General features: G+C 38.3%; 1 protein-coding gene and 1 long non-coding RNA gene across 7 annotated transcripts in view; one reads left to right on the forward strand and one right to left on the reverse strand.

Annotated features, from left to right (window-relative positions):
- LPP (LIM domain containing preferred translocation partner in lipoma) overlaps window positions 1–21,975 on the forward strand; it is a 688,443-nt gene that overhangs the window by 395,847 nt on the left and 270,621 nt on the right. The window lies entirely within an intron of this gene.
- LOC132520529 (uncharacterized) lies at window positions 5,730–14,379 on the reverse strand. Its single transcript, XR_009540563.1, has 3 exons — window positions 14,318–14,379; window positions 13,824–14,053; window positions 5,730–6,033 (listed from the first exon to the last, which is right to left on the reverse strand). It is a non-coding gene; the product is annotated as an uncharacterized LOC132520529 (long non-coding RNA).

Consider the following 21,975-nt stretch of genomic DNA (forward strand, 5'->3'; position numbering starts at 1 on the left):
GCAATCCAACATCTGTAGTGTAGGCTGTTAGGAAGGGCAGGCTGGAACTTTGCTACAACAGCTGACACTACTGTCCACAGGTAGAATCTCTTTTCCTTTAAAGAAGTCTCTGCTTTGCTCTCAAGGCCTTTCAACTTTCAATCAGGCCAACCCACATTATCTAGGATAATCTCCCTTACTTAAAGTCAATTGATTATGGACTCTATAATCACTTATACAAAATGGCTTCACAGCCCTACCTAGATTAGTGCTTGATTCAATAACTGGTGAGAATGTAGTCTAGCAAAATTGACACACAAAACTGATCATCACAGAACGCTAGCTATTTTCTACAAAAGATCAATCTGTGGTAGAGAAGCCATGGGCACTGATACCAGAAACAGGGAAAGCCGGAAAGGTGCAGGAGGAGCCTTGAGAATCCCAGCAGCATCATCGGAATTGGTGGCGGAGTGATGATAGATATATGGGACAGTAAATGTGGACAGACTAGTGTTGTACCTCATGCATGTTGAGACCTGAAAAGGCTTTGCCTACCTGCTCTGGGAATAGAACTATTGCTTTTCAGATAGTTCCTCTGTGTTAGTTCTAAGTTCCAAACATCAGAGTTGATTGTAGTTTCTTTTGCGTTCTGTATTGAGTTATCGATACAACTTCATAACATGTTTAAATGCTTCTTCAGAGTTGAAAGCATGTGGCTAAAATGCTTTTTCCTCCACATTGCTATCATCCTCTTGTCTCCTGGTCTTGGCTGTCACTCACTGACCTCTTGGCAAATGGCTCACTGTCTCTCCTCTGGATCCAGGCTTTTAGCCTTGTTGGAAGATTTCAGGGCTTAATTTGCTGGCTTCTCAGTCCCTTGATCTCACGTCTCCTGTGACTCTTATCTCCACTCAACTGTAGCCACCGATCCCAGGGTTACAACCTGGATATTATTATTGCCTTGTTCATTAATCAAACAATCAAAACAAAACAAAACCACAACCCTGTATTCTTGTAACTCTTAGACAACTCATACTCTACTCTTCTTCAGCATCTTTGCCTTCCGTTATCTTTATTTCTATTTCCCCATCAGTCCCTGACTGTATTTCTTCTTATCCAATTTAGATTCTATAGTTCAGTACTTCAGCCCATTCTTCCCGCTGTTGACTTTCTTTCAGTTGGCTTTTTCCAGAGTTTCATTTGTGTACCTGCCCTGTTTCAACCTGCAGCACTTAGGCCATCTTGCCAACTTTCCTAGGTTTTTACATACCATGCTCTCTTGGTGTTTCTGCCTCCTTTTCTGAACACTTCCACTTTTACGGATCTCCTTAGCTCATCTTCTTCTGCCAGAAGGTTGGTTTTCTTTGGTGGTGGTGGTGATGGAGACCAGGGGTGGGGGACGTCTTTCCTGGATTCTGTTCTTGTTCTATTTCCCAATTTAGTTTGGAAACTCTCAATTCTGTGGCCTCAAATACCTGTCCTGTAATGTTGTTATATAGATGTGTCTCAGCAAGCTTTCTAGCACTTCAGATCCAGACCTTTCTAAGTGCTTATCAGCCAGGTGCATGTGTATATATCACAGAAAACTTAGTCTCAACATGTCTAAAATAAATTCATCAACTTCTCCCTGGAATTCCTTCTCCTCTTGTGCTGTTAAATTTACTGGTGTCACCATCTAACCATTTTCCTAAGCCAGAAATCCGGGTACTATTTCTACACTCCTCTCTTTCCCTTATTGTCAATTTTACCTCCTAAACATGCTTTCTAATTCTCCCTATCTCCACTGCCTTTGAGGGATCTCACATGTACCACATATGTATGTATGGCATTCGCCATACACTCCTAACTGGTTTCCTTGTAGCCCCTTGCCTGCCACCTAGTCTGTTCCTAAAATGCAAATCTCACTGTACAATTCCCCTAATGCCTTATCTTTTTAGCTCAGTAGTATAACAGAATGATTAAGAAAACAGACTTTGGAATTAAATAGAAATGAGTTTGAATCTCACTTATGTGCTATGTGATCTTGGACAAGTAACCAGTTTTAATGGTTTGTTCCCATATGTAAAACAGGAATAGTGATAGCAGGGTTGTTTTTGTTTTGTTTTGTTCTTCTTTACTTTTTTTTGTTTTCTAAGATGTTTTATGCCCTTTGACTTCTTTTACTACTGCCCCTCTTATGCTCCATGAAGCCACACTGGACTTCTCTGAGATCCCCAAAGGCGTTGAACACTATCCATGCTCCCAGCCCTCCGTTGCCATGTGTCAGCATAGATGTCATTTCCTTTGAGAAATTGTTCAGCACCCCCCTCTGCTCTTATGTGGTCTGGGTGCTCTTGCTATGTGCTCCTGTATCTTTTTCCTTGAACTTCCTAACCCACATACTTTCTGTCCTGTCCTGTGAATGCTCATTTACTCACTGCCTTCTCCTCCCACTCGATCATCCAGTGTCCACCCACTGTAAGTTCTGTGCAGATATTGACTACTGACCTTGACCATCTTGTTAAGCTTCCCGTCCCTGCTGTCCAGTGCTTAGCACAGTGTCTAGCAAAGTTTGAGCACTCAGTGAATATTTGATGAATGTTCACAAGATGTTCTCACTCATTCACTTACGTTTCCAACAAAGTGATCACATTGTTCCTTCTGTGGGAGAAAACATGCCAAAAAATATAATTCTCCTACCTCTGTGGTGGCTCCCTAGGAACCTGACTGCTTCTACAGAGCTGTTTACACAATCAAATCAAGTGGTATTTTGCTAGGAGGGAAAGCCCCAGGACAAGTCCCTTGTCTTGACCACGAAGTTCTATGTTTTCTGTCTTTCCTTTTGAAATCTTGGTTTCAGCACAGCAACATTTTTATCCTCTCACCAGAATCCTATAAATGTAATACAGAGATGTGTTTACACTAACTCCCCAATAGATTATAACATTCGGCCTTGGATGGGTAACGACAAACCTACTTTTAGCGTTACTTGGAAGGAAGTTCCTAGGTATATAACTGACAAGCATTCATGGAGAGCTGCTTCACTTTCCTGTTGAGCTTTTGGGGAGCTTATTTTTTTTTTTTTTTTTTTTTAGCAGTTCTACATGCTGAAAGAAAGTTCACAAATTTTAAAGGAAATGTGGCCCTTTTCATTAGCTTCTTTTACCTCATGCTGAGTCATGGATGAGAGAGAATTTGTAGGCGGCTGAGCTGTAGGAAAAGTAATACTGTCATTTACACTTGCAGGCTGTTATGCTTTCCAGAAAACTTTTTCCGTAGGTTGTGAAAGTGATTAATCTGCTGTTAAAACTGACAAAGAAGGTTCTCTGATAAGAACAAGAATTAAATGAGGGATTTTTTTTTTTTTCCTTTAAAAAGTAAGCTCCTATTTCCAGTTTTAGACTAGGAAAAAATAGGTTTCGATGTTGTTTTTTACTTTTGGTCTTTTTGCATCTGTGTGAATTTGGTCATGGCTTAAAACAATCACAGGACATTTTCTATTTAAATTATGTCTATTTATTGGCATGGTTCATGCCTTATGTTTTATATCTAAATTATTCATTTTTACATCCTGTTCCCTCAATTTTTTCTTCCATATTTCTATATCTGAGTCTTACTTTTTAATACGCTACGCATCATCTCACTTCTCAAACCCAGATTTCTTCAACCAACTTCTTTTTTAACATTCAAACTGGTGAAGATGGTCTGCGTTCCTTCTGTGATATAAATTTCTCCCTCTCTGAAAAATCTCATTCATGTAACATTTCTACAACAGTTTAAAAAACTTGAACAAAAGTTGTTTGGTATAATTGAAATGAAACATCATTGCCTTAAGAGTTTAGAAAATATGTTTTCATGTTTTATTTACAACACGACTTGGAGATGGAAAGCTTTTCCACTGAATTCTGGCAAATATACATGTCATTTGAACGTTTCTCTAGGGACCCTACATTTCAGCTGGCAACCTAAAGGAACAAATAAAGAAATAAATTACATGGCATGGCATGACTCAACTTTTTTATAATTCTACAGAGAACCAGTGACTCATTTAGAGAATTCAGAGTCCTCAAGAAGGTAGAATAACTTGTTAGAAGTTTATTAAATTTGTTGCCTTTAGCATATTAATGCCTGTTTTTTCTTAGTAACAAGTTTATATGGGTTGTTGAAATGCACGGGCTTTACCCTTTTTGTTTTACATTTTGCTTCTTTGAAGGTTCACTATTTTATGTTAGGGTAAGTCAGGTTATTTTCCTGTTTTTTTCTTCTTCTTCTTCTCCTTATTTTCTGAAGAATGACTTCTGAGCTTGAACCATTCCCTTGCCAACTGAATGGACTCCTGGGAGTAGAGAGGATTCTCTCACAACTCTGACAGCGTGGCCCCCAGTGAAATAGAGAAATGGATCCCTTCTATAAGCCGGATGGACCAGTCTAGGGGACTTGGCATTCTTCTTTCTGTCCTAGAGTTTGAATATAAATACTGCTTTTGCCCCTGGGGTACAAAACTTAAACATTTTGAAGTTGAAAATGTCCAAACCGTTTACAATTGAAAACCTATTTTCCATTTACAGCTAACTATTACTGTATATTTATATCAGTATTTCATGAGGGAATAAATAGAGGACTTTTAAATGTACTGTTTTATATCCAAATTGCCAAGATTATTTCTGTTCCTTCATTAAATGTGGGTGAAATACATGCAAACACACACAGAAACACATATCTGTGTATTTATATACATATATAAATCTACGTAAGGAGCAACATTATTAGGTAGCACTCCTACAGTTTCTTTATCCATCTCCAAATGCTGTCACACTGCATCTTGTAATAAAAGATGACAGTTTTTTGGAGGGGGTCTCCTTGGGGCAGGATGAGGTATGGAGAGTTTTACATTCTGCTTTCAAGCAGAGCAAGGTCATTGCTACCTGCAGAAGTGGCTGTGTGCAGGCTTGTCCAAGTTTTCGTGACAATGTGGAATACTTTTTTTAAAAAATAAATTTATTGAGAGCCCAGGGTGGTGGCGAAGGAAAAGGTCAGCACAGCCCAGAGACCAGGGTTTGCAGCTCAGAGGCTTTCAGAAGCCTGGAGAATGGGGGAGACCAGCCCGAGGCGACGGGAGTGGTGCTGACAGCCGTGTGGATGAAAGGCTCTTGGTGCTGCAGCCAGGATTCAGTGCTGTGCCTCTGAGGTGGGAGAACCAACTTCAGGACACTGGTCCACAAGAGACCTCCCAGCTCCACATAATATCAAACGGTGAAAATCTCCCAGAGATCTCCATCTCAACACCAGCACCCAGCTTCACTCAACGACCAGCAAGCTATAGTGCTGGACATCCTATGCCAGACAACTAGCAAGATAGGAACACAACCCCACCCATTAACAGAGAGGCTGCCTAAAATCATAATAAGTCCACAGACACCCCAAAACACACCACCAGACGTGGACCTGCCCACCAGAAAGACAAGATCCAGCCTCATCCACCAGAACACAGGCACTAGTCCCCTCCACCAGGAAGCCTACACAACCCACTGAACCAACCTTAGCCACTGGGGACAGACACCAAAAACAACGGGAGCTACGAACCTGCAGCCTGCAAAAAGGAGACCCCCAAACACAGTAAGATAAGCAAAATGAGAAGACAGAAAAACGCACAAAAACGCACAGCAGATGAAGGAGCAAGATAAAAACCCACCAGACCTAACAAGTGAAGAGGAAATAGGCATTCTACCTGAAAAATAAATTTATTTATTTTATTTATTTATTTTTGGTTGCGTTGGGTCTTCATTGCTGCGTGTGGGGTTTCTCTAGTTCTGGCGAGCCGGGGCTACTCTTCATTGCGGCATATGGGCTTCTCGTTGCGGTGGCTTCTCTAGGTGCATTGGCTTCAGTAGTTGTCACACATGGGTTCAGTAGTTGTGGCTTGTGGGCTCTAGAGAGCAAGATCAGTAGTTGTGGCGCATGGGCTTAGCTGCTCCACGGCGTGTGGTATCTTCCCGGACCAGGGCTTGAACCCATGTCCCCTGCATTGGCAGGCGAATTCTTAACCGCTGCACCACCAGGGAAGTCCCTGGAATACTTTTTAAACCAGAAGGAAAAGAAAATACCTCGTTTGTTGTTGTTTTTATTATTGTTGTTGAGAGTCTTAATTTGACTGTAGTATTTTTAAGTTAGGAACACTTTGACTTGACATTTTTATTATTTATTATTTATTTTAACATCTTTATTGGAGTATAATTGCTTTACAATGGTGTGTTAGTTTCTGCTTTATAACAAAGTGAATCAGCTATAGGTATACACATATCCCCATATACCCTCCCTCTTGCGTCTCCCTCCCACCCTCCCTATCCCACCCCTCTAGGTGGTCACAAAGCACGGAGCTGCTGTCCCTGTGCTATGCGGCTGCTTCCCACTACCTACCTATTTTACATTTGGTGGTGTATATATATGACTTGACATTTTTAAATGGAAAAGGTTCTTTAGATTTTATGGAAAAATCTTTTACTTAACCAAGTGCCAGTGACAAAATTTAGACCAGAATGTAGTCATGAAGCAATAGTAATGAGATATGACTGTGGTTTAGTGGGAGAAATAAAGCCCTGTAGGCAACAGTACAAGTGCAGTAAATGATGAATCGCTACTAATTAGGTCTCATTAGTCTTACCATGTACTTCCCAAAGTTGTCCGGAATCTAATTGACATTAGATTCTGGACAACTTTGGGGAGTATAGATAAGAAAACTTGATGTTACACTAATGTAAGTCTTTAGAGTATCTGTTTTAAAATTTAGAAACAGTTGATTGTGTGTGAGTGTCCACTAAACAGCACCCATGTCACTAACATGCTTATAGAAAAGCTGTTTATGTCTCCCAAGAGCAGGGGACCCACAGAAAACTGGGTGATGTAATACATGGCAGTTGCAAATGAGTTTCTCCTTTAGTCCTAGGTATTTTCCACGACATATAGTAGACCTTAACTGTTGTTCTAAAGAAAGTTGACAGTACTGAGGACTGAAACACAAGAGGTCATTTATAGTGAGTATTTTCACGTTGTTACTCTACGCGGTCTGCAAAGCCCGAGCACCAGATGCTAAATCCTATCAACATAATGTATCTTTAATTAAATACTATATTTGCAATACAATTAATAATGTGACCTGTTTCCATAACTTTATTAAGAAATTACCATAATTTTTGTGTAATAGGGTAATAAAAAAGAAGTGTGTTTTTTTTTTTTCTTTTTTGCGGTACATGGGCCTCTCACTGATGTGGCCTCCTCTGCCGCAGAGCACAGGCTCTGGACACGCAGGCTCGGCGGCCATGGCTCACGGGCCCAGCCGCTCCGCGGCATGTGGGATCCTCCCAGACCGGGGCACGAACCCGCGTCCCCTGCATTGGCAGGCGGACTCTCAACCGCTGCGCCACCAGGGAAGCCCAGCAGTGTGTTTTGAAACAGCCTTTCCTAAAGTGGTTATGTGCTTTGTGTCTGTTGAATTTTGAATTAAATAAAGAGATTGACAGCCAGAATTATCTGCTGCGGTGTACTCAGGACTTTACATTAATAAAGGATCTTGTATTATTTTTCTTCTTTTAAAATAAAATAGATTTCCTGCTTTTCGGTGGGCTCACTAGTTAAGATATTTAGGGAATAGTTCATCTGTTGGCTTTTTGCTCTCTCCCTCCCTCTAACTCTTTCTAAAAACCCCAAGCAATATTAAATAATGTTAATTTCAAGAAGTATACAGTACATTGCACTGTGATGGTTCCTAATAAATGGAAAGTCATGCTTCTGGCTCTGTGGCCATCATTGATGTTGTTTTAATTTTCACAATGTGTTAACATGATAATTAAATACCGCCAGTGTCCTGTGAGGAAAGAATTTTAAATGACATCATACATGGAGGGAAATCTTTGATATTTAAAAATATTATCTTTTAGACTGAGATTGTACGTGGATACAGAATAGTGTATCTAGCTATGACGATAGGGCTTTAATTTAAAAAATAGTTTGTAAGCTGCCTTTTTCAAGACTGAAAATGTCACCCTCAGCTAAACAGAAGTAATTTGCATCAGAGGTGTGTGTGTCCTTACTCTTCACGAAACAGTGTCTCTCTTCAGAAAGTAATTGTTCTCCTTGCAACGTATTTTTTTCTCGGCACTGAGAGTCCCGCTCCTGCCCTTCTTTTGCCCTAATACTTGTCTCTTAATTCTATCAGATTAGTTGTCAACTACAGTTAAAGGCAGCTGTTACCCTTCACAATCTGTCCTGATCTAATTTTGCAGGTTTGTTTTAGGTACTTGCTTTTAGTGTAGAAGTGGCTAACAGAACAACTTTGGAACCGCAAAGTGTAGATTCAGACACCAATATTAGATTATTCTGTAACCTTGGACAAATTACTTAAACTCACTAGACCTCAGTTTCCTCATCTATAAAATGGGAATAACAGGCCCTTTGCTGTACGTAAAGCACTTAGGTAAGGACTGGCACATAGGATGTCTCAGCTATTATTAAATTCCTGCCAAACTTGATTGCTCTGCTGTGTGCCCTATCCTTTTGTCTGTGCCTCTGCTCACATCTTTTGCTTGAAACAGAATCCACCCTCCTCTTGCAAGGCAGGAATGTGCAATTGTAAACACGAGCCATCTTTGTGTCCACTCCATGAGACAGCTCAGAGAGCCCCTCTCTCTGCCTGCCAGTTTGGAGCTAATGCATCTGAAACCTTAATAACTTCTCTTGTGTTTCTTAGTATTCTCAACTGTTATGCTGTAGGCATTTGCTAGTGTTATTTTGCCTCTTTTGCTGGTATGTCAGCTCCTTGAATCCAGGGAACTCATGTGATGAATTTCATCCTACTCCAAAGAGCCCATTTGCCTTGTGATCTGCTGTGCTTATTTAATTAGCAAAGAGTGCTTTTCTTTATATCTTATTTGAAACACTTTTGAATGTACATGATGTGTTCTATATTTTTACATTAATCCTATCACTTCTGGGCATTGGCAAAGGTCAGAAAATTAGGAGGAACCAAAATAGATACATTTAGTCCATTTAAGCAATATGTGAGTTCCTCTTGTGTTTCCTTCCCTCATTTAGCTCTCAGTAGTTTTGGAAAAGGATGACAAATTCCTTATTAAAAGAAAATGAAAGCAGATCTGTTACTTCTGTGAATGATGTTCTTTATCGATGGTTAATTAGGCAAAATATTTAAATACTATATATACGGTTAATGCACATATATACTCTATGAAAACTGTACAGGAAACTCTGTGCCTGAATGATATATTTTTTGTGTGTGATGTTCATGTGGGTTATAAACCAACAGTTACATTCTGGAAACTCTAATGCTGTTATGTCTTTAAAAATATTATACTCTGAAAGAATATTTTAACACCATATCCCATGATAAAAGTTATTTTGCGTTATTTCTTTACGCTGATAACTTGTGAGGCTTAAAACAGTTTAATCTTTAGACATTGAAGCTACTTGATTATATTTTAAAAACAAATCATAAAATCATAAAACATGATAGTGTGGCAAATTCTATTGGGAAATGTTTTATTATTGGATTTTTTAAAGGCTGTAGACTTTATTAAAAATAACAAAATTTGACTTAAAGACATGAAATGCATAGCTTGTGTATCTTGTTTGAAAATACGAAGGTTTTACTATTTGCCACATTTTTTGCTTGATTTTATTTTTGCTTTCTTTTGTCATTGTTTTTTTGTTTGTTTTTGCAACAGTGTTTCCATGTCTGCTTCTTGTTTCTGTTGCATTGCATAGCACTCTTGTACATAGGTTTAAAAAAATCTCTGTTTCCTCATTGCTAAATGATAATTCATTTATTCTAGGGTTGTAATTTCATCATTATAGATCCAGGTAAGTGATCAAAGCAGACCAAAAAGTATGGTTTGTTTCATAATGGCTTTTTAGGTTAGGTTTTCTCTTTATAGATGCTTCTTGTTTACATAGAGCACACCTAAGAATAATTTACATATTCTTCCATATTTCCTAAAGCAAATATTCTTTCCATTGTTTTAGATAGACAAGTTATTGCAAACGAGATATTTCACTTTACCCTTCATTAGAGGAAAAACCACAGTACAAGCAAGGAGATAAATGGTTAACTGACACCTCATTTCTGATTGGGAAATACTACGAAGTGATGAGGGAGTATGGCAGCTGTAACCCAAGCTGCATGTAGCAATGCAGACTCAGTGTTGCTAGATCCCTGGGACTGAGTTCTACTTAAATAGACTGTGACTTCTAAGACTTAATTTGAGATTTGACATCATTGGAAAACAATCAGTTAGTGCTTTATTTAACAAAACCAAATTGGTCATGCTTTTCTAATGCCAAATCCCAATTTTGGTTGAACTATTTAGATAGTCTAATAAGTATGTGAAATAAATACAGTATAATTTGGGTTTTTTCCCTCTCCCCCCTGAGGGTTTATATAGGAATCTCCACAACCAGATGATAGCGTTCTAAATCAGAGACAAGATTATATCATTGGATTTTGGCTGCAGTCAAATCATTTAGGTCATTTGGGACACGTATGTTGTGCTTCCCCACAAAATTGTCTAGCCCCGCTGTTAAAACATATGTATGACTGCTGTAATACTTGGATTTCCCAAAAGAAACAAATCATTCACTTTGTTAAAGGAACCATGGATTACTTAATGTGAAAAACATCACTTAACTTTAACTACCAGACTCGAGACCTTCAGTTTTTACAGCCCTTTTCCATGATTCTGTTTCTCTCTGTTCTGACACCCTAGGTGTCTGAACAATGATCGTTTCAATTATATTTTCTTGGTTTCCATCAAATCAGCTACACCAGTGGATCTCGTTTGCTCCGTACTTATTCATGTTTGGAAATAGCATTGTACAAAATAAAAGATACTAGAAAAAGATCTGCTGGGACAGAATTTGTACAGGTATAAACTCTCTAGTTGATGCCGTGGGAGCCTTTTTCTTTCAAACTTTGCCCCTCATTTGGGCCTCATCATTTCTTGCCTGGATTATTGCCATAGCTTCTCATCTGGCTTCCTTTATGCCCTTCATAAATATATGGCTTCTAGATTAATATTTCTTTAACACAGTCCTGGTCCTATCATTCTAACATGTGGCTTCATAACAATCTACCTGTTATACAGATAGAAGGAATATAATAATGATGATAACGATGACAATAATAATTAGTGAATGCTCTTAGATGCTCCATCTCAAATATCGGATGTCTTGAGATAACAGAGTGGAATTCAATATCAGAGGGTTTAACATTGAGGTATTTGGCGTGGGTCTGAATGCATGTGTGTAGTGTGGCTGATAGATCATCTGATATACATGAGAAGTGAGTGGGTGGGGAGTTGACATTTTGTTAGAAATGCATGCTTGGTGTTTTGATAAACCATTGCACCTCCTCAAATCTTTGTTATCAGAAACGTTGTCAAGAAAATATAGCATAATTCAGGACAGCAGGAAAATCTTAATTCTTTCCATCCTGGTCTTGGTTTTGCAATTAAACGTGTATGCTAAATAGGAGGTTATTGCATTTGAGTGTTCATATCTGTTAAAGCAGATTGACTACTTGGTTACCACATTGTAAACAGCTTTTTTGAAGAATCTTTAAATTTATCATTTATGATATATTAAAAGAAAAAGTAAGATATAAAACTGCATATAAACAGTGTTCACATTTAAACACCAACACCTATACCAACCACGTGCTTGCACACATGCACACATACACACAAACATACTCAGACACACACACACACAAACATACACACAAATATACATGTAAATGCATAGAAAAAAAAAGCTTGGAAATTAACCAAAATTTACAATTACTGTCACTAAGATTTTGAATTATGAATTTTTTCATTTTCTTTATTAATTTTGTTAATATTTCCTGTATTTTCTACAATGAGTATTACTGTTTTAATGAGGAAACTGCAACTTACATGAGGGCTCACCTAGCGCTCTCATTCAGTGAGAAATGAGTGAATTATATTATTCACTCATTATATTAATTTGTTCAAGAGTGAATTATATTATTTTGTTCAAACATCACTAAAAAATCATTGAGTTACACAATAAATAGTCGAAGTTGAATTATCTTTTTATAAGGTAAAATAACATTTTAAATAGTTCTACTGCCTGCCATCTATGATCAATGCTTCTGGGAAATTGTATGTTTAGCTGCTTTTTTTTTTTTTTTTTAAACAACTGGGGTATTGAGTGAAGAAATCTAGCAATAAAATGAAAAGCTCTATAGATTACATCTCTGGTGCCTGGGATCATTTGTGGTAATTTTTCTTTTTATTCCTGTGATTTTCCTTTTTTATCACCAAATAGTGATACAGTTGATACCTCGAACCCACAAGGGCAGACACACACACACAAAATTAAGAAAAAAGAGGATAACTTCATAGTTACTTCATACTTAAATATATTTATTTATTAATTCATTAATTCCTCAGTGATGTTTTTTTTTTCTCATTTTTTTTTTTCCTCAATGATGTTTTGATAGCCTGCCGTGCCTTAATCTTTGTGCTACCATTTTCTGAGTGTTATGAAAGGATAATAGATGAATATTAGAATATGGTCCCTACACTCAACTTACATTGCTTAGCACCACAGTTCTTAAACTTGAGCGTGCATAAGAATTACATAAATAATGGCATTTATCTGGTATACATTGGATATCAGAGGAAGCACAGGCTAGAGGAAGATGTTTGAATTCAGCTGCTTATGTGGTGTTCAAAAAAGAAGGATTTTTAGCCAGCACTTGAGGCAGAAGGAGCTGAGGAATGGAGAAGATAGGGACTTGCCTAATGTCTTCCAGTAGTTACAGAGTAAAATAAAGGACCCTGGCCCTTGGCCTCTTAAGACAGTGCTTTTTGGCTGGCTCGAACTCAGCTCTCTGTTTAAAAAATGAATGGGTTGCAGTGGAGCAGTGTTTTCCAAGTAGCGTTTGTCAGACTTCTGGGAATCTGAGAAGTTTCCACTGGTTTTCTGCCTGTTTTCCCTGGCTATAGTTGAATTCATTGAGGCCAGGAACCATAACTTGTTACCCAGCAGTTGGCAAAATTCCTGGCATTTAGAAGGTGGTCAGTTAATGGTTGATGACTGTATGAATGACACCGTTTTTCAAAAAAAAAAATTTCTTAAGTCATATATTTAGGGGCAACTAATGTATTTCTCTGCTATTGTGTGGCTTGGGAAAATGCAGTGTGTTCTCTGAAAGGAAAAGATATTTGGAGGTACGATTTTTTTTCTGTGTAAATAAAGCTATTTTATCTTAAATATTAGTATACACATTCATTTTATAAAACAAAATGAAAGGGAAAAATGCCTGTTTTCTTAATAATAACCACTCAGTGTTTTTTCTTATTCAGATATTGGAGTTAAGTCATGCTATATGTACAAGTTTATGTCCTTTTATTTTCTTGTAACATTATAACATAAGGGGATTAGCATTCTGTAACGTATATAGATCTTGAGATGTATGAAAGTGAATCTTGAAAATAGTATCAGAATGAGAAGTGTCTCAGTTTATACACCATTACAGAGGACCTCAGGTATCAGAGTTCATGGAATCAAAGGCTTTCCTGAGATGCTCTACGTGCAACCAGAGATCTTTGAATTCTTCCATTCAAATCCCCTCATCTTTTTGTAAGATGAAATTGAGGAAATTGAGACCCAAAGAACAACATAAGTGAATTTGTTTTGACCCAGGGCTTTCAGACCTTGTTGTCCCAATTTAAATTTGTGTCCCAAAGAATATTTATCTGTATTTGTTATTGTTTTCTATTTTGTAATGCTAAAAAGAAAGAAAAAAAGGATAAAACAGCTCTTCATTTTACCTTTGGAAGGAAGTTCCACTGAAGAAATGAGCCCCCAAATGATTGAACTCTATCAGCCATTTGTAGGATTTCAGGTGTTGAAGGGTTTTAGTAGTGGTGCTGCTACCCTGATCTTGGCCTAGCCATCATTCCCTTGCTTTTCCACAGGGATCGGTCACCATGTTCCATGGCCAAAATAATGGTGGTCCCTCCCATGAGCTGTCTTCAAATTTCCAGCTGACAATGTCTATCTAGAAAAGAGAAAACAAATTCTTTACTACTTCATATTTTAGCACATTTACCACACTGCATGATCTAAAATATCATACGGACTCTATCTGCAAAGCTTTCAAAAATATAAATGGACAGAATAGCATTGGGTGGTTTGAGGGACCATTCACACCAGGACTATTGTTGCTCTTGTCATTGGTATTTTAAGGAGACTATCCATATATTGGAAAACACTGTGCCAATTTCCCTTCACACCTGAAGTTATAAAAACTCAATCCTGTTACCTAAATAGTTGTCCAGAGAAAGCGAGTAGGGAGCTACCTTAAGTGTGTTCTCCGTGATTGAGTGACAAAGACAGGCGTGAGAGAAACCTTTGCTTCCAGATCAACTCCTCCATTGCCTCACCCTTATTTGGCCACACCAACGGGCAGAAATGAATCTACCCCCATGTGGTCATTGCGGGATTTATCCGGGCATTTGCTGAACCTGCTCGCAATTTATTTTTATTTCTTCCGATAGACGTGGATTTGGCACAGGAGAGTGAATTCTTTCTGGAACAGCAGATGTGCCTGGTGCACTCGTTTGCTATAACCATTTGTGCTGTGGTTGAAAAAAAATTTTTTTAGGAGTGCAGAATTGTTGAAGGGGGAGGGTTAAAAAACCGAAACCATTTTAGCGATTGTGCAAAGTTAGAATGTGAGTAATTTTGCTGCAGTTAGTCATTATGTGCTTTCATAGCTTGTTTTACAAGGATAAAGGGATATGTACAGGTTTGGTGACTAGAGCTCTTATTTGTCCCTAATAGTTGCTCTTTACGAAAACATTTTCTACCCTTTCTCCTACTTGGTGACAAAAGTGCTCTCTCCTTAGAAATTATACCCTTCTGTGATTCAGCCCTTTTATCTGTCTACAGTAACTGGACAAACAGCCTCCATTTCTGAGAACAAATATATTAGCAGAAGAGAAACTTCATTTTCCCATACACTCTATAATATGGATGATGTATATTCAAATCATAATAATGTAGTGATCATTTAAAAATGAGCCTTTTTTCTGAAAAAAGGAAAAAAAAACAGCAAACATCTAGTGACTGTGCTGTGAGCTTATTGTGCTGTAAATATGGTGTCCTTGCAGCACTTTATTTGAAACATTCAGTAGGTCTTAGCAAATTTTTGCTCACCGTATTCTCTGAGAACTGTAACACACCACCTATTGCTTTTCTTTTTACTTGCTTTCGGTCACCCAGATTCCTTTGGACATATGTGAACGAAGGGTCTGTTTGTTTCCACTGAAGCAAATATAGCCACTTGCTCACACTGGTGGCTTCCCTCACTGAATTCCACTACTATTTTGGAAACTCCTGTATGAAAACACAGCAACCCAACCTGTCCCCATTTGAGCTTCGTGGGTGATTTCCATGCAATACTGCCCAGTGTCTATATACTGAGGTTCACTTTTGTTACAAAACAAAACTGGATTTGTTGCCTTTTGGTAAGCTTGTTACTAAGTCGGGTCATTCTGGTGTGATGGCAGGAACACTGGTATTAGAGTTCCAACAGTGGTCTTGGAAAACTGGATTCTAATTCTGACCTGTCAAGGCCTTATCACCTTGGGCGAATCTTTCCTTAGTCTAGTTTCCTTGAGGAGAAGGTAGAAATTTATGACCTTCAAATTCCTTCAAGCTCTAATACTCTGTGATTCTGTAAAGAATATCATGTATTTTAGTGATATACAAATAAGTCAACTTTATTTCTTCTTATAAATTCCTTTGTGTCTACATCTGCACCAGACAGCTCTCTTCAGACTGTGTCTCAAAGGTGAGCACATTTTAACTTCCACCCTGACAGGCAAACTTCAGCAATGAGAAACCCCTGTAGAACTTGGGGGTTTCCTGGAAGGATCTTACTCTTTTACTTACCTTTCTGTCTTTTAATGGCTTCTGAGTAGCAACAATAGACTGGAATGGTTGGTTCTATCATGGTAGTTGATTATAACCAAAAGCTACTGAACCAGCCTCACCACATTTCCTATTACCTACAGCTAAGAAACCTAAAATGCATAAACTAACTCAGAATACTTTTAAAAAAATTAGATTGAATTACAGAATCCTCTATCATACTTAAATACTTCTTGGGTAAATAACTAAGGATTTGGCTTCACAAACCTGGTGAGAAGGGACTTCCCTGGCGGTCCAGTGGTTAAGGCTCCATGCTTCCACTACAGGAGCGTGGGTTCAGTCCCTGATCGGGAAACTAAGAACCTGCATGCTGCGTGACTTGGCAAAACAAAAGCTGATGGGGAAAGTAGAAGAGTATGGAGTGGTTAACATTTAGCCAACTACTGCCATTCTTGTTTTATTTCATTGAACCTCTCTTTTGTAGAGTTTGTCAATAATGCATTCTTGAAATCATTCATTCATTGAATAAATACGTATGGAGTATATTTTTGCTGGACATTAAGTATATATTGAATGAGAAACACAAAGTCCTTGCCTGTTTGAAGCCCAGAGGGGAAGATGACATTAAAGAAGGAATTGCGAAACAGTGGACAAGGGCTGTCATAAGGGAAGTACGGCCTGTTAAAGGACACCAGTGATGGACACCTTACTGAGACATGGGGACTCAGGACTGACTGGCTTTCCAGAGTGTCATTCATTTGAAACCTGAAGGATGAATACTGGTTAGGAGTTGGGAGGTGAGGCAGGTTGGAAAGCATCCAAGTCCGGTAACTGCAGGATGGCTGGAGCATCAAGTTCCAGGGAGAGGGAAGGAAGAGAGGAGACTGGAAAGCAAAGTGATGGCTGTATCAGGAAAAAGAAATTGAACTTCATCCTAAGAACAATGGGAACCTTTGGGAGATTTAATAAAAGAAGGCAACGATCAACTTGCATTTTAGGAATATTCTGATTGCAGCAGAGTGTACTAGTGACCAACAAGAGGTCATATTTAAAAATACCTGTATCCACATATGTGTGTATGTATGCAATATACATATATATGTATATATACATATTGCAGTAAACTAGGGCACCAGTGATGGTGGACAAAACTAGGGTATCAACACATCAGTAGTGAGAACTGGAAAGGCTGAAGGTAATTACGAGATGGAATCAACAACCTTTAAAATACCAAGCGGAGAAAAATTAGTATGGACATATTTATAACATTCAGTCACATTACTATAAGTCTCTGAAATACCTACTAACCTTAAATATTACTGGCTTACAATTTTATCAGTATACATATGCACTCTTACTTTACTTTTCTTTATAGACCATTGTTTTGAATACCTGTTTCCTTGCTTACCAGTTGTATAACATTCCGTCAGAACAATGCACCATGTTTTTCTCAGGCATCCTCTACTATTTTATTTTTAGACATACAATCAGTGTAAGTTATGGGCATTTTAATGGCTCTTCATTGCCAGTTTACCCACCAAAGGAATGATTCCAACTTCCGGTGCTACCGGTCATGTAATAATGCACCTGCACAATCATATTCGCACAGAGAGGGTGTTTTATTATTTCTTGACTAGGTGCTTCAACTCTAGGTGCTTTTCACTAACCCCCTGGCCTGATTGGAGAAAAGCACATAGGCCCTTGAGGGGATGACTCAGTGCATGAGGTCACTTGCTATGGGAGTAGGCTCTTCTCTTGCCACATTCCTAGATTATAGAACACACTCAGATTGAATTAACCCTCATCGCAGTGGCGTTTTATCCAGTGCAACTCCCATGCATGCTGGGGACTAAGTGTTCTGTACTGTACGGGTATTTATATAAATAGGAGCCCTGGACACCTCTCCAAGTCAAAACTGTTGACATACCACCTTATTTGATGTTTATTGGGAGGAAAACACTCCTTAAAATACTGGCTTTCTTGATTTTAACATGATGACATGCTAGTTTTATGAACATGTGGGTGCAGGGCCCACCTGGGTCGTTGCTTCTCTGTTGAATAGTTAGGGATTAAGAAAGGAGGACTTCAGGCAGCATCTTGGTGCTCCCAACTGCCTTGATTTTATTTCTGAGAAAACAAGTTGAGGTACTGGCATCCATGTCTTCAGTTGTCCAGGGAGCCGTTTGTCTTTGAAGTATCATATACCATTCAGAATGCTGTGAGAATTAATTAAGTGGAGAGTTTCTAAGACAAAAACTGCCCTGGACTACCACACCAGACTGTACTGCTTTTTCAATTTCAGCCTTCTGAAGTTACTGAGAATAGCCCCTCGCTAGCTGTTGTACATGTTCCCAAAGCACTGCAGTGTGAAGTGAACAAGTACTGATACAATGCACGGAAGTAAGACATTTTTGTATCCCTCTGACAAGAGCTCTTTGGGGGACTTGTCAGGTGTGTGTGTGTGTGTGTGTGTGTGTGTGTGCCGTTTAGGTGTCCATCAATGACTGAAAATTAGCATATTAGTAGCGTCCCCATCCCCATATTGGCAGCATTGTTTTGAACTCAGTGGCACCAGTTAAAATACTGTGATTTTAATTTCAAAAGTAATCTTTGAGATCACTTTAACCATTCACCAGTTTTCCGCTGCTATTCATGAGGTAACTTTTTCTTTTAATGTAGAAAATTCAAAGACATATGAAGACAAAAATAAAAATTTCTGTTAATTGTATCAGCTGATGCCATTTTTTAACCTTTTAAAAGTATTTTAGGGCTTCCCTGGTGGCTCAGTGGTTGGGAGTCCGCCTGCTGATGCAGGGGACACGGGTTCGTGCCCCGGTCTGGGAAGATCCCACATGCCGCGGAGCGGCTGGGCCCGTGAGCCATGGCCGCTGAGCCTGCGCATCCGGAGCCTGTGCTCCGCAACGGGAGAGGCCACAACAGTGAGAGGCCCACGTACCACCAAAAAGAAAAAAAAAAAAAAAAGTATTTTAAAATCATTTTTAATTTTCCCTTCCTTTTTTTCTATGTACACACAAACACACCCAAGCTGGGATACGACAATGTTATTTTTTGGTGTCTATTAATTTTTAAAGTAATTTATTTCATATATTATTTAAAATATATATTTACATGCATATGTATATATGCACATATCAGAGGACGATCTATATATATTTTTCACAATATGTGATTGTGTTAGAAACTTTGAAAATAGGAGAAGTATATGCTCCAAAATCACCCCCTTAAATTAACCACTGTTATCATTTTGGGAGCAAATCCTTCTAGCTCTATACGTGTGTATGTGTATACGAGAGATACAGATAGATGCATATATTGATTAACACATATAAAACAATGTTCCCTAATGTGATTTTAAAATGTATAAAATTGTTGATTTTTCTTTCTTTCTTTTCTTTTTTCCTTTCTTTTCTTTTCCCTCCCTTTCTCCCTCCGTCCCTTCCTTCCTTCTTTCCTTTCTACTATAGCAAGATATACATAACAAAATTCACCACCTTAATAATTTTTAAGGATACATTTAAGTGGTGTTAGGTATATTCACGTCGTTGTGCAACCATCACCACCGTACATCTTCAGAACTTTTTTTTCCCCCAAACTGAAAATGCATATCAATTAAATAATTACTCCTCATTTCCCCCTCCCCTGACCACCCTGGTAACCACATTCTACTTTGTCTTCATGAATTTGATTACTTTAGGTACCTTATATCATTGGCATCATACAATATATGTCCTCTTGTAGCTGGCTTATTTCACTTTAGCGTAATGTTTTCATGGCTCATTCATGTTTTAGCATGTTTCAGAATTTCTTTCCTGTTTTAGGCTGAATAATACAACCTTGTATGTTTATACTACATTTTGTTTATTCATTCATCTGTCAGTGGACACTTCGGTTGCTCCCACATTTTTGGATATTGTGAATAATTCTGCTATGAACATGGGTATACAGATGCTTGTTAGAGTCCCTCCCTGCCGTGAGCTCTTTGGGGTATATATCCAGAAGTGGAGTTGCTAGATTGTTGCTATGTTTTGAAACATTTTAATGATACAGTATTCCATTATATGAATATACCATCATTTATTTAACCAATCCCCATGTATTGATTATTTAAATTGCATATAATCTTTTACTTTTATAAATTACATTACCATGAACATTTCTTGAAATCTGAAGATTTAAACATCCATGGTATTTCCTCAGGTTAAATTCTTAAAAGGTAGAGACTTTGTTAGGGCTTCTGATACATATCACCAAATTAACCCACAGATTGCCCATAGGAAGTTTATAGAAACAAATATCACGTTGGTTCCTCAGTCTAAATTATATAAACATTGCCCTTTGAAGACAATTGGGATAAAAGCCTCCCATCACCCATAGCCCCCAACTCCAGGTATGATTCCCTATTCTGCTTAACAACAGAACCTAAAAATGTGGTTCTTGACTCTGGTATCAACAAAAAAATCATTTGTTCCTCCCCTTTTTAATTTCCAGATTTCACTCCCCAAGTGGATGGGTCTAAGATAATTTGTATCTAAAAAGCTCTAAATGCAAGATACTTGGTATTTAAAGAGTGCTCAGTGATTCTGTTGTGCAGTCAGACTTGAGAAGCGCTTCTCTAAATGTAGAGTAGCATATTCATATATTGTTCTCTTAGTCTGTTGGGTTGTTTTCTAGCTCATGGGGTCATCTATCAAGTGGATAAGGTGTGACTCGAATGAGTGAGGAATGCAACCGTCAGTATTAAACCCTGAATTATGGAAGATAATCAGTGAGGGGACTCAAGAAAGCAAAATTAAGTTATTTTCTATATTAAGGCCTTGGAGAAAATGTTAAGTAATTTTTCTTGAGCAAAAAACAAGTAGCAAATAATGTATGCATGGCTTTATAACTGAAATGGGTAAGCCATGGTTCTCTTTTTTTTTTCCTCACTGTATACACTCAAACACCAAGCTTGTCCATTTATTTATCCAGTCATGATTTGTTAAGTACCTACCTGGTATGAATCCTTATGATGAGATCAAGCTCTTTTTGGCCAGTAAAACTCACTGCAAGTATTCAGAATTTACCCTTAGAATCACTGGAGTTTGAATGTCCTTCTGACTTTTTTTGTAGAGGAATAAATAGTATTAGAAGAACAAGAAGTGTGACATGCTCCCCTCAACTCTGTGCCTTGTCCAGTGAAGCTCATTTCTTGTTTGGGTTATAGAAAGACTCTTATTTGAAGAAAAAGATAGGAGGAGAAAATGACAGTATTCCCTGGTCGTCTTTGTTGTTCCGATGAGGAGTCCGTCTGGAGAAGTAATAGGAATTTTTCAGTGTCACTCAATTCTAAATAGTGGCAAAGCTGGAATTGTTTTCCCCCTGGGCTCTACTGCATGACCCTTCAATTTAATTGCTCATCCTCCCTGGTGATATTTCTATCTGCCAGTGTCCTTAACTGAGAATGGAAGTTGCAAAATTTGGCTTCCTGGTGTTTGCAATCAGTCAATCAATCAATCATGAGCAAAGCGTTGAAGTCAGAAGAGGAAAGTTGGATCCATTTTTTATACGACAGCAATCAGCTGGCACAGTACAGCAGCTGCCTTAGACTATGAACTCTTATTGTGTACAGTTCATGTCACTCTATTGTTTCCCAGATAACGGCACTGAGTATCACTTGCTGTCTGTTGTCCCACTTACTCCATTATTTTTCTTCTAGGAGAGAAATATTTTTCTGTACCCACATAGACTGAGAAGGTCTCTTGTTTGTGTTTTTGTGAATTTCTCATATGTGGTTTATTTTACTTTTTCTTTACCCGAGAGAGGTAGAATTGTTTTTAAAACTTCTAACTATGGAATAGGCTACCTGGGTTGAGTCCTGGATCTGACACCTGCTAGCTGTGTAACCTTGGGCAGTTACTTAATTTCTCTGTACTTCAGTATCTTCATCTGGGAAATAGGGGTAAGTAGTAGTTTCTGTCTCAAGGGTACTTGTGAGGAGTAAGTATAAACTGCATTGAATACAAAATATTTACAGAAAGTAAATGT

This window comes from Lagenorhynchus albirostris, chromosome 5 (assembly GCF_949774975.1).
Source record: "Lagenorhynchus albirostris chromosome 5, mLagAlb1.1, whole genome shotgun sequence".
NCBI classification, from domain to species: Eukaryota; Metazoa; Chordata; class Mammalia; order Artiodactyla; family Delphinidae; genus Lagenorhynchus; species Lagenorhynchus albirostris.